At 39.3% G+C, this 13,257-nt stretch overlaps 1 protein-coding gene across 2 annotated transcripts in view; it reads right to left on the bottom strand.

The window, feature by feature from the left end:
• Window positions 1–13,257, bottom strand: part of OCA2 (OCA2 melanosomal transmembrane protein) — a 209,917-nt gene that overhangs the window by 2,550 nt on the left and 194,110 nt on the right. The gene's annotated exons all lie outside the window — the stretch shown is intronic.

Genomic DNA, 13,257 nt, shown 5'->3' on the forward strand with positions numbered 1-13,257 from the left:
TGTGTGTAAGGGGTGAAAGATATGAAGAATTGTTAGAAAGGGTCGTAGGATTGTCACAGCTTTCAAATATTTCCTGAAAAGCCTGAAATGTATTTGGAAGATATCTTTTTCTTTTTTTTTGTTCATATGAACATGCATAAATATATTGAAGACAACTGTTATTTCTATTCCATCCTGACTGGTCAAATCCTTGCTTTTGAATGACTCATGACCTGAATGAGCTGAATCACTATTCAGTTATTAAACTATGATCAAGCTGTTAATACTGTAAAACAGCAGAGCTAAAACATCTCTTGGAACTACTTTTGAAAAAAGCAAAAAAAAAAAAATATTTTAAAAAAAATTTCGGCTAGCCAACTGCTTCTCAGACCCTTTCCTTCCTTCTCTCAGCAAATCTGATCTCTGGCCTTCCATAATCTCACTTAGATAAAAGTGTCCACATAGGACAAAAAAGTGAAACCAGCAATGGCTGTAGGAATAAAATTGGATGGCTAAAAAAATCCTCTTACATCCTTCAGTATATCTAATGAATGCTCCCTGCATCTGTATCCACATGACAGGCTGGTGAACCAAAGATTACTACAACTCTCATAAGAAAACTGGCTGTTGTTTGACAGAAAACAGAATTTTATTGACCTTGCAGTTAGCAAACAATGAGCTGGTACTGGGAGGAGTGGGGACAGCGCAGATCTCAATCTGTACTAATGCAACCTAACAAACCTCCCTGGAGAACACATAGCAGCTCAGCAGTGAATGGCAATATAATGCCTTTGTGAAGACTGGCAAGGGGAGAGAAAGATCAAAAAAAATTCAAAGGCTACTTGACCACTGAAAAGAGAACAGAAAACCTAACTCCAGCTTGGAGGAGGGAGGTCCGTGCAAGAAAATGGATGAATTATACAGGGCCACATACAAAGATGCAGGAATTGTGATTATACCGCCACTATCATGGTGCCAGTCAAATATGTAGCTGGAGCCAGACACAGCCAGTCTGGGGAGGAACCTCATTTCATTTAGTGTGGATTCGCGCATAGGGCACAACTACGAAGCCATTATTCTCATTGCATGGGCAATTACCCCTCAACTTGAGGCCTGAATTTCAGCCTCGCTGGCCTAAGCACTAATGTAATTGGATCAAATTTAATGTGGAATTTGTGTACCAGAGAGAGGGGAGATAAAGCTCAGTCAGTAAGTATTAGTTACCACAGAATTAATCGATTACTTAAGTCGGTTCAGTACCCTATTATGCTATTACACTACCCATTGTTTTCCCCCAAAGGAAGGTACAGTTCCTGTCCCAGGCCACATACTGCAAACGTTTAGGTAACTATGTTTTCTTTAGTTATATCAAATCTAAGAACGCATTTTAAACAATTTAAAAATTACTTCCAGCAACTCTCATTTTCAGCATACTCCTTAGAGTCAAAAAGCACCATGTCATTCAGTTGCTCCTGTCCAGGAAAAAGGATAAGCAGAGTTTAGAAGTCATAAAAACCTTTCTTGTCCTAAATCTTCAGATTCATAAGAAACACTAATTAATTAACACCTTTGGCATAAAAATACATTTTTGTATCCTGCACTGGGCAGCCTTTTCTTGCCTATCCCTCTCTGCACACAGGGAGATACATGTACCTTGCATGGCATAAAAGGTTCATCCCGACTTTCCACAGCCAGTTCAGGGAGTTTTCACCACCGCAGAGAGGAAGTGGGGTCAGACACAAGGAAGGGATGGATGACAGGATCTAGCATTCACTCCACTCTTCCCTCCTCCTCTTTGTACTAGAAGCTTAAACGTAAAACCACGACCTAAATGAAATCGCCCAGCTTAAATATATACAACAAGCAGATTTTAGTTCAGTGTGAGATAGTGAGAGCATTTCAAGTGAGAGCCCCAGGGATTTGTCTTGGACAAAGTTTTACTTATTAATAACTTCAGCAATCCAGTAGTAAAAAGCTTGCAAATCGCCCCAGCGTGGGAGAGATGTCAGACTCTGTGGAGAACAGAATTCAGCATGTTCTTAACAAATTAAAATGAGAATTTGAAATGAACAAAATGAACCTCTGTGAAGGTAAGTGTGAAGTAAGTATTAGAAGTCAAACATGGGCACAAAAACATCGAGGAAAGTGGAGCTTTTCATTGGTAATGACCTAGTTATTTCTGATCCTGCTTCACTGCAAGATTTCTGGCCCTGTATTCCTTAGAAGAAAAGGAAACTGGTGTATGACTATTCTGGGAATAAATCCCATTTTTAATGAGTATCTACAGATGTGAATATTGCAGTTTTCTTAGGTTACAAGTTTATCTAATATTTGCTAAATAATAATAATAATGAATAATAATAGTGAAGCCTTTGGGGCCTGAATTCAGTTTTCCTGGACAAACTGATCTCCTACAGTACCTTGCAGCTCTACTCTGTGATGCTTCAAGAGCCAGCAGGACCCAAGATGTACAAGACCCAGGTTCAATGCCCTGTTCTGCCTGATTTCAGACATGACATATGAAACATTACCATCCATAAAAACCACACCTAGAGGCACTGCCTTCCTTGGCAGCTCATAACTTATACAGCCTGTGCATCCTTGGGGGGATCTGTGGAAGAATCATGGCTCCAAGGAAATGGGGAACCTTCAGTGGTTGCTCAGTGGAAAAGCAACAGCACAAATCTCCCAAGACCAAACCACCAGCAGTGAAAGAATCCTGATGGTAGCCAGGACTAAGAATTCAAAAAGAGTTAAAGCTAACTTCTACTCCTACTTGTATTTGCAATTTAAGGCACAATTTAAACTGGCCTGATAGAGTCTGCATCAGGCTTAAAATTTTGCTCTTCTCGCTTCATACTAGTTTCATACTGCATATTCTGTAGAAGGTTTTGCAGAAAAGAACCTAGGGGTTATGGTGGACACCAAGTGGAACATGAGCCAGCTATGTGCCTTTGCAGCAAGGAAAGCTAATGGTATCCTGGGCTGCATTAGGAGGAGTGTTGCCAGCAGGCTGAGGGAAGTGATCCTTCCCCTCTACTCAGCACTGGTGAGGCCACACCTGGAGTGCTGGGTCCAGTTCTGGGCTCCCCAGTACAAGAGAGACATGGACATACTGGAGAGAGTCCAACAAAGAGCCACAAAGATGATAAAGGGACTGGAACATCTCTCCTGTGAGGAAAGGCTCATCAATATGTGTAAGTGCCTGAAGGGAGCTCCAGGCCCTTCTCAGCGGTGCCTAGTAACAGGACCAGGGGCAGTGGGCTCAAACTGAAACACAGGAGGTTCCCTCTGACCATCAGGAAACAGCTTTTTACTATGATGGTGACCAAGCACTGGCACAGGTTGCCCAGGGAGAATATGGAGTTTCCGTCCTTGGAGATACTGAAAAGCCATCTGGACATGGTCCTGGGCAATGGGCTCTGGGTAGCCCTGCTTGAGGGGGACCTCCAGAGGTCCCTTTCGACCTCAACCATTCTATGATTTTCACCCACCTACTTGTTCCTCTGTTATTCAACACAGGGTAAGAAAGCATCACCTGCACACCTCAAGATTGGCATGTCATCAGAAAATATTTAACAAAGGACAGATGACAGATGATTCTTCTCAGTCTTGGACAGTCTCTCATTGTATGCAACGCTTTGCTCTGGAAGTTTGATAATCACAAGCTCATTTTTAAAAGAACATCCAAATGCCTATGGAAGCAGCCTCAAAAAAAAAAAAGACTCAGGTGTGGGTATACTTAGAAGATATGTAAAGTTATTTCTGAATGAAAGGAAAGTTATGCTTTTAAATGAAGTGTAATAATACAATTTGCAAACTCATTTATATTTCTATACAACAAAAGGGTATAACCACAATATTCATGATCTTAATGAAAAGAATATATCATATCCCTCATGAACTGAACTCTAGCAGGGTGGGGTTTTAATGGAAGGCAGGACAATTTTACCTTGATGAAGAACAGAACTCAACTAGTTAACAGTAGTTATATAGGTCTACATAAGTTATAGTCTAATGCAGTACAGATTTCTGAGCAAGTTCCTTTTCTGTACCTCAGCTAGGATTACATAGCAGAGTTAAATCCTTTTTGGGGGGAAAAAGGAGAGAGGACAAAATTAACTTTATAAATGTGACACTTGCTTGTGAATATTGTAGTTTCTGAAGTTCTCTATATTTTTATCAGATTTATCCCAAACAATATAAAAAGTACTTGTACTATTTGTTCATTTTCATTGTGGCCAATTGCTACTAAATTCTCTTATGGAGAGATTTTTCTCAAAAGTTTATTTTGGCCTTTCATCCTAATTGTTAAAAAAAGAAAACCTGAGAATTTCTTGGGGGGGGGGGGGGGGGGGAAGGTCTATTTTTATTAGCTCTATTGATTAATTCCCTACTTTTTTTCTTTGGTTTTGGGAAGGAATGGAAACTGAAAGGAAAGTTTTTTAATTTGTTGTCTGGCTTACTCTCAAAGCCACTAGGAATTTTCCTCTTGGTCAATTTCTCTGTTCTTATTATTTCTGTGGCCACTTTCCTGTCATCCTATTTCTTCTTTCCCTTTCTTTCAGTGCAGACTACCATATGAGTCTGCTGTCATTTTGGTTGTGTCAATCTTTCCATCATTCCAAGTCTTTGACATACTGATCCAGTTTACCTGAAAGTACAGACTTTACTAACAACTTAAAGAAAACAGATTCAAAATGTTTACCACATGCCCATGACCCCTTCAAATCCAGACACCTGTTGTAGCTCAGAAAACAGGTGGCTAAAATGGCAAGTGATCATTAAGTCAACATTAAATTGCTGTGAATTTTATATAGTCTGGAATTACATAAAAATTACAGTGTGCTTACCTGCTAGTTACCATACACAGGAGTTACTGTGTAATTTAAATCACAGAACAAAACCTGTAATCCTATTTTCTTCTGATTGCTAAAATTATAATAATTTCTCATTATATTCTATCTGTTTTGAGTCTATGCAAAGATTTCCCATAGAGTCACTACCAAGAGTGAACCAGAGATAGAGGAAATCAGATCCTGAGTAAGAAAATGTAAAGGTGTTAGGTTTTGCCTCCCACAGTCTAGAACATCCTCCTAAGGGTGTTTTGCCGTCACCTCAACACTTTTATGTGCAGAATGAGGAATGGGCCTTTCCTTGGCCTTCCAAAATTCTGATTATCTAAAGAAAAAAGTACAGACATTCATTGTAAGGAAACAGTTGGTCAGCCAGCTCCACCTGGCAGATTCAAATGACTATTGATAGAATATTTGTTGCAGTATTTGTCTAGATCTCTGTGGTACAACTGAGACGAAATACAGGACTGTCAGGACAAGTGACTCTGATAACTATCCAAAACTTATTCATACATGGTAAGGTAGCAACCTGCATGAAACACCATGAAAAAATTGGAAAACACATCAGTTCTAGTAAAAACATACTGTAATTGATTATTTAAAAATCAGCAAGACACTAGTTATTAGATGACAACATCTAATAACTAAAGGTCAAGTTAGTTTCTTGACCTTTCTTTTAAAACTAAACATACAACTCCAATAGAAAATGGTGAAATCCCGCAGACAGCCAGGGAAGAACAGAAGACCAAGTACAGAAACAAACTTGAAAACAAAGACAGAACTAACAGTAATATCTTTCTGGGGAAGAGCAACATAACACTGATAAATTTGTGGAAGTTATTTTTCCCACTACCCATGTGATGCTGTATTGGTTTTGTGTGGCAAGGTTTTGGTGGGGGGGGGGCGGTTGCAGGAGTGGCTTCTGTAAGAAGCTGCTGGAAGCTTCCCCTGTGTTCGAGAGAGCCCATACCAGCCGGCTCTAAGACGGACCCACCGCCGGCCAAGGCCGAGCCAATCAGCGATAGTAGTAACACCTCTGGGATAACATTTTTAAGAAGGAAAAAAAGTTGAGACACGGAGAAAGAGCCGCTGGAGCGAGGAGTGAGAACATGTAAGAGAACCAGCCCTGCAGCCCCCCAGGTCAGTGCAGAAGGAGGGGGAGGAGGTGCTCCAGGCGCCGGAGCAGAGATTCCCCTGCAGCCCGTGGTGAAGACCCTGGTGAGGCAGGCTGTCCCCCTGCAGCCCAGGGAGGTCCACGGGGGAGCAGATCTCCACCTGCAGCCTGGGGAGGAGCCCACACCAGAGCAGGTGGGTTCCCGAAGGAGGCTGTGACCCCGTGGGAAGCCCGCGCTGGAGCAGGCTCCTGGCAGGACCTGCGGATCTGTGGAGAGAGGAGCCCATGGAGCAGGTTTTCTGGCAGGACTTGTGACCCTGTGGGGGACCCGCACTGGAGCAGTGTGCTCCTGAAGGACTGCACACCGTGGAATGGACCCATGCTGGAGCAGTTCGTGAAGAACTGCAGCCCGTGGAATGGCCCACATTGGAGAAGTTCGTGGAGGACTGTCTCCCGTGGGTGGGACCCCACGCTGGAGCAGGGGAAGAGTGTGATGAGCCCTCCCCCTGAGGAGGATGAAGCAGCTGAAAATAACGTGTGATGACCATAAACCCTATCCCCGTCCCCCTTGTGCTGCTGGGGGGGGCTTGGTGAAGAAATCCGGGAATGAAGTTGTGCCTGGGAAGAAGTGAGGGGTGGAGGGAAGGTGTTCTGAGATTTGGGTTTAGTTCTCATTACCTTACTCTGGCTGATTTGTAATAAATTGAGCTAATTTTCCCCAAGCTGAGTCTGTTTTGCCCATGACAGTAGTTAGTGAATGATCTCTCCTGTCCTTATCTCGACCCACAAGCTTTTTTGTTATATTTTTCCCTCCCCTGTCCAGCTGAGGATGGGGGAGTGATAGAATGGCTTTGGTGGGCACCTGGCATCCAGCCAGGGTCAACCCATCACAGATACTAATATACCTTTAAATTAACAAATCTGTATTAATAATTTGGCAACATGCAAAAGGTGTTTAAAATCTTGTATCTAGGTGACAAAGGGGAAAAAGAGCAACTTTCCACATTTAGCCTTAAGGGCCCCATGGCCAACATAAACACCCGACATTTAAATGAGAAAAAGAATGACTTAAGTCAAGCTCATTGGTGTGACAGGAGGTAAAAGAAGATTGAGACTTCTGCACACGTTGAGATGCATTTTACTAAATTTATATAGTCCACTCAAATCCAGATTGCCTGGCTGTGTACAGTAGGCTTCAGTAGGATATTATGATAGACACATGCACAAGCCAATTGCATGAAAAATGTCTTAAAGTTAAATCACTTGTTTAAGCATGGGAATAATTCCATCCTAACTTAGAAAACACATTTAACTGTTCTTCTGGATCAAGAGTCAAATAGGCAAATCAAGTGACCCCAGATATCTCATCTGCAGTTTCTTTTGGAAGATCTCCAAAGGCGGAAAAGTCAATATAATGATAAGACAATAAGATACCCCTGTGTACCCATCTTTGCTTCACCCATAGAAGTTTTGGCTTTTCTCCATCTATCTGCTCTATGGTGTGAAATTCCTGTCAGGGTATTCAACAGGTAAGTTGCAGCTTCAAGTAAAAATTTAGTTACTCTTGACATGAATGATACAATTACCCAAAGCAACTCACAGGATTGCCCCAAGATAGCACCACTTACTTTCTACCTGACTACTACTATCAAGAGTGAACCAACCATGTTTGAACATGCCAGATGCATCCTTTCCCTAAGAAGGCTTGCACCAAGCTTCAGCCAAGGTGAGAGCCAAGAAAACAGAGAGCAGAAGAGGCTCTTGCATTGAGGATGGCCAGCTGAGCCTGCCCTCAACACTTTCCTTTTCCTAAGACATGTATAACGGGTATAACCTGTACAATAAGAGAGACTGTATTAGGTGGCCATGACAACCAAACACACCCAATTTACTCAGCTGAAACCAACTGTCACATACTAGTCTATGGATAGGAGATCATCTGTTCACACTTATGCTTGAAGTGGGCTGATCTCTCCTAGTTTCCAGAAGGAAGTAATCTTGTACACATTGATACAACATTATGGCTTCCAGAGGGGCTAACCAAACCCACACGTTGATAAACAGAAAGAATCCTTTGCAAAGTCAAGACTAGGACTATCACTCCTCGGTTCCATGAGGAATTGTGCATTCAGACCTTCTATACTATTACAGCTTTAAACAGATAATTGCAGCAACTCAGTTTCAGTGTTGCTAAATCTCGAGTTTTTAAAACAATCATGTGTCTTTTGTTTTAAAATAATGGGCAAACACTCGTGTGCTAGCAACTTGAGCAGTATTTGCATTTAGCTCAGAGTACCAGTATTGTATTCCAATGCTGAGAAACAATTGATAACCTGAAAAATTAAATGCTGCCAATACAACAAGATAAATACTAAAATTATTTACTACTTACAGAAAAGATCTTAGGTTACACTACTTGTTTTCCAAATTCCAGTCAACTAACTGGATGGACTGGAATAATTTGGAAACATCTTTCTTCTTTTTTGTTCAGATTTTTCCCTTCAGAGATAATCAAAGTTTAATTCACCTCTGTTTTACCTTGTTTTGTTTCTAAGCCTCTATGGAAAACAGAACTGTGTGCCATTTTTTAATTAATCATTATATTTTCTATCATACATACAGTCTCATTAGAGATACAAAGGTCCTTCAAGCAATTTTACTAGGTAGCTGTGTACTTAAGTAGTTTCCCCTAAGTTTTAATACTGCTAAAATCTACATATCCCTTTAAAACCTAAATTGCTTTATATCTACTTTTTCTCAGTAATTCAATCTGTACAGTCTGTTTAAAAGAGTATATTGTCTCTCTTTTCCATTAACAGATACTCCCAAGAAACATACAGCACACAATGTTAAAGCTCCAAAGTGAGCTGTCAAAACTAGAGAAGTTTATAATCAAAGTCATAACTCCATTCTTTGCCAGGCAGCGTTGTTATGACTACTTGAAAACAAGTGATCTTACATGCTATATGTTGGCAAAAAAAGAATAAGTCACAGACTGAATTTTAGCTTCGTCTTTAGTCAGATGATTTTTCTCTGTGTTGCAATGTAACATACTTGATTTTGTTTCTAAGATTTGTGCTCCAAAGAGACCAAAGAACTGCAGACACAGTATTTATTGTTACTGCCAATATGCAGCTAGACAAATTGTTTACCATTACATTTACCAGAGCTGAGATGAATTTCGCAAACTTAAATTTGCACACCTTCTAGTAAATTCTACTGGTAAATTTAATTTAAATAGTTTCAATTCACATGAGTTTCTGGTCCACTAATGACAAAATTATTTTTTTTTTATTGCCAGGACTATTTGAGTCCCCAAATAGTCCCTAACAATCCATTACTTGGTGCTTTAATATGAAAGTCCTAGAGGCAGACTAGACTTATTAGGGGAACATCTTCTATATAGACAGACTAGTTCCCTTCAGGCTCTACTAAAGAAGTAGGACATGCCATGATAAAGCATAGCATAAAGATTCAAGATGACCTGCTAGTGATTTTTTTAGTTTATCACAACTTCATGTCACCCTTGGATCTATCATCGTATGTTAGCAATATATTTGCTCTCCACATCATCCAGGCAGACCCCAAAACAAGTTTAGTCCTCAATTTGTTGCTTCTGGTTTTGTTATGAAACCTTCATGCCATTCTAAAGTCTAGGAAATGCAGATATATGTAATTGATTCAGCTCCTTGGGAAAGCCATACTTACTCCTCTCCCACACATCTGTGTAAGAAGGTGTAGTTGTGAGTCTGAGATTAAGAAGATTAAAATCATCATGGATGACTAGAAGAGACAAACCAATGAAGTATGTCTTCTCTGACAGTACTTTAAGAGATTCATGTACTGATTGTGAGTACAAACCTCAGTATTCCTGGTACCAAATTGTTCTCATGAATTGTTGGAATTGTTCTGATACAAATATTCTACTAATAAGATAGATTTATATAAAACTAGTGAGAGTTACTGTGTAAAAATGAATGCATTAGGACTGCTGAAATAGGTTTTGCAATGTTTACAGCTAGTGTTTCTGTATGTTATGAAACATTTACCATATTGTAAACTCACTTTTGATGATTATATGGCTTCAAATTCAAGGCTTACCCATATTTTTGTTAAAATACCTTTTTATAGCTCAAACCTCTCTGTTATTTAAATGTCTCATAAAATAAAGTGTTTTGTCTATTTTTGAAACAAACTGTATCTGCAAAAAATGTTTAGACTACAGTATTTTTCTACATAGCCTAAACAAACCAAAGATAATGGATATGGCAGAAATTAACTGTGATTTATTTTAGCTCCAAAATGTTTCAAATTAAACAACCTTTACTGACTCTATTATCTTGCTTTTTCATTGAGGATTCAGGAATGGAAGTTGCCTGAATGTTATTTCTATTAATGTCCTTAATCCCAACCCTCACAAACAGTATCCTGGGGCACTTTTCTTAGTTTCTTCCCCCCCCCCCCCCCCAATGTGCTCTTTTATTTTGACTGAAGCACAAGATAAAAGGAAAATGACATTTTACAGTAGAGATTAATCAGTCAATTCTTAATAATTTCAACAGAGCACTCTCAACTACTTTAAAGCCCTGGACTTTGTTAAAAAGCCAGATGCTACATAAGAAAGAATATGTTCTACCCTCTTCTCGTCTCCTTTTTCTCCCAACTTTGAGTTTCCCATTCATGTGCCATATAATGTGATGATAGAGAACTCATGTACAGCAGTTTACCAGGACAAAGGAGGAATGTGATTGCCTTTTGCATTAAAAAGTAGAAGGATGTTTCCTGTGCACTAATGATTATTTTTCATTATGAACTCAACAGACGCCTCCTGGTAACAGGTTGTTGATGTTGTAAGGCCAGTAAACTTTCCACCACAAACCCTATGCTTTAGGCCACCCGGTCTAAGAGAAGAGCAGAGAGTGCAGATTTTCACTCCAGCAGGATGGACGTGGAGGCTTCTCCCCAGCCCACCATGAAACACCAACCAAAGGCAAATAAGGAGGCAACTGGATGCCCCCAGGCGCTCTCTGCCATCATGGTGCACTGGAGTGTACAAGTCTGTCCGCCCCAGAAAAAGCCACAGAGCTGAGCTCTTATGTGATCACTAGAAGGAAACCTTTTGTTAACCGCAGGTCTAATTTTAAGTGCACTAGCAGACTAAGGTTAAATAAAATGAATCCTGTTCTAAGTACATCGGTTCGTCAGCACAATAAAGCTCCCACGTACAAAGCATTAGAAAAATAAATAATATACAAATATATCCCTCCAGACTGTCACAGATATATACCAACATTTCTTATGAGATGAAAGAGGAAACCTAACAGATGGACAAGATAAAGAAAGTATAATACAGAGAGGCAGGGAAGTACCACTAACAGGATGTTTTAACATGGGCTACCTACATGACCAGTTCACAGGTGTTGTAAGTCAACCAGAAGCATCAACTGGAGTTCACAAAGAGAAATCCTTTTCAAACTTTCCTAGGATGAATTCTTCCCTTTTTCTTTCTTAGACTTTTTCAAGGCAAGTAAAATAAAACTGATACCTAATAAAAAAATAAAATAAAAAAAACCACAAACAAACAAACAAAAAAACCAAAACCCCAAAAACCCCAACCACCAGCCAAAAAAAAAAATCCCCCCAAAACCAAACCACCCAAACCGAACTGCAAAACCATATCCATTTTTCAGGAATAGGTTTTGTACCCTCTCTGAAAAAAACAGCTCTTAATCACTATCAGTTTAAAATTAATATCATTACATAAGCATTACCGGTTTAGCCTATTGAATTGCTATATATATGCTTAAAACTTTAGAGTACACTTATTTAAGTAAACCCTCACTGAAGCTGAACAACTGCAAGTGTTGACCAGGAAGTTATTATTCAAGTGGTTTATTAGTGCTGTTTAAATTAATGCAATACCCCTGAGTGTAAACACACTCAGGAGGATAATAATTTTTTAAAGTTATCAAAAATCACTGTTAAGTTCAAGCAATAAAAAAAGCAAAGAATGTAGTAAATACTACCACATCTTTTGTGTGACAAATAACTTCTAGACTACACAAGAAAATAAAAATCTATTTACCATTCCATTAAAAGCACTACTTCCTTTGAGCAGTTCTAATTTCGAATGCATTATAATGAAAATAACATAAACATTAAATCCTCCTTTCTTCCGATCATGTTGGAGACACCAGGATAGTCTGTTTGACAGATTATTTAGTAACAGAAAGAAAATCACTTTGCTAGTTCTATTAAAAATATCAAATTATTTGAGAAAATGAAATGCCATGTAAAACCACAATTCTGATGTAATTCCAAATGTCTGTATGATGCTTTGGCAAGCAAACATGAAGCATGGGATAAAGCAAGCTCAAGCCAAGGGGAATTAATATATTCTCTTAAGAAGACTTATTAGTCAGGGTTCATACGGCAAATGTATATAAGCTTCATACTGACAGTGTTCTCAGAGTTTCCCAGATTTCATGTGTCTTCCTGCCAATTAAGTTACCTTCCTGTTTGGATCTCACAAATTGTTTTTCAAAACAATGTTTAGAGATACGGAATTTCTCCAAGCAAATATTCTCAATCCAGCACTTTTTGACTAATTCTGGTAATTGCCAAAGTACCCTATTTAATTAGAAAATCACTTTCTAATTTCAACAATGTTTGAATAAGACTCTTGTTCAGCAACTATAGTGACTGTTTAATCAAACTGAGCATGTTGTAATTAACTGGAAACTTGGCACTTGATGTAACAACTATATGAAGCTGCAAAAAGTGGGAGAATTTTGGATAACAAAAACAATTTATACCAGGACATATAGCACTACACATGTGAGAATTCAAATATGTCTTGCTCAATACAAACAACTGTATATGAATTTTATATCATCTCCCAGGTGCAATAAAAACAGAAACTGAGTTAAGGTAGTTTGGCTTTTTATCTCTCCAAGCCCAATTACAAAAAGCATGGAAATGAGGAAGCACTTCACTAATTAGTCTCATCTTACAATCATCACTAACTGGCTGAACTTTTTCCCTTCTCAAACTCGCCTTTCTCCCTTCTCCCATCAACTCACTTAGCCCCATCTTATGATGCGCAGTTGGTCGGAACAGGACGATCTTCCACCCGGCTATTTATTGAGCTCAAACCCTGTGCCTGGGCACACAGCTCATACTCTGAAATGAAACACCTTCTAAAAGTTGTTTCTCTCCATTGACTACAATAAGAACTGGGTGTGGAAATAAAGATATCAACACTGCAGAATGGAAAAGTGAGGTGAGATGAATCTTTCCTTTACTGAC

This window comes from Accipiter gentilis, chromosome 31 (genome assembly GCF_929443795.1).
Source record: "Accipiter gentilis chromosome 31, bAccGen1.1, whole genome shotgun sequence".
NCBI lineage: Eukaryota > Metazoa > Chordata > Aves > Accipitriformes > Accipitridae > Astur > Astur gentilis.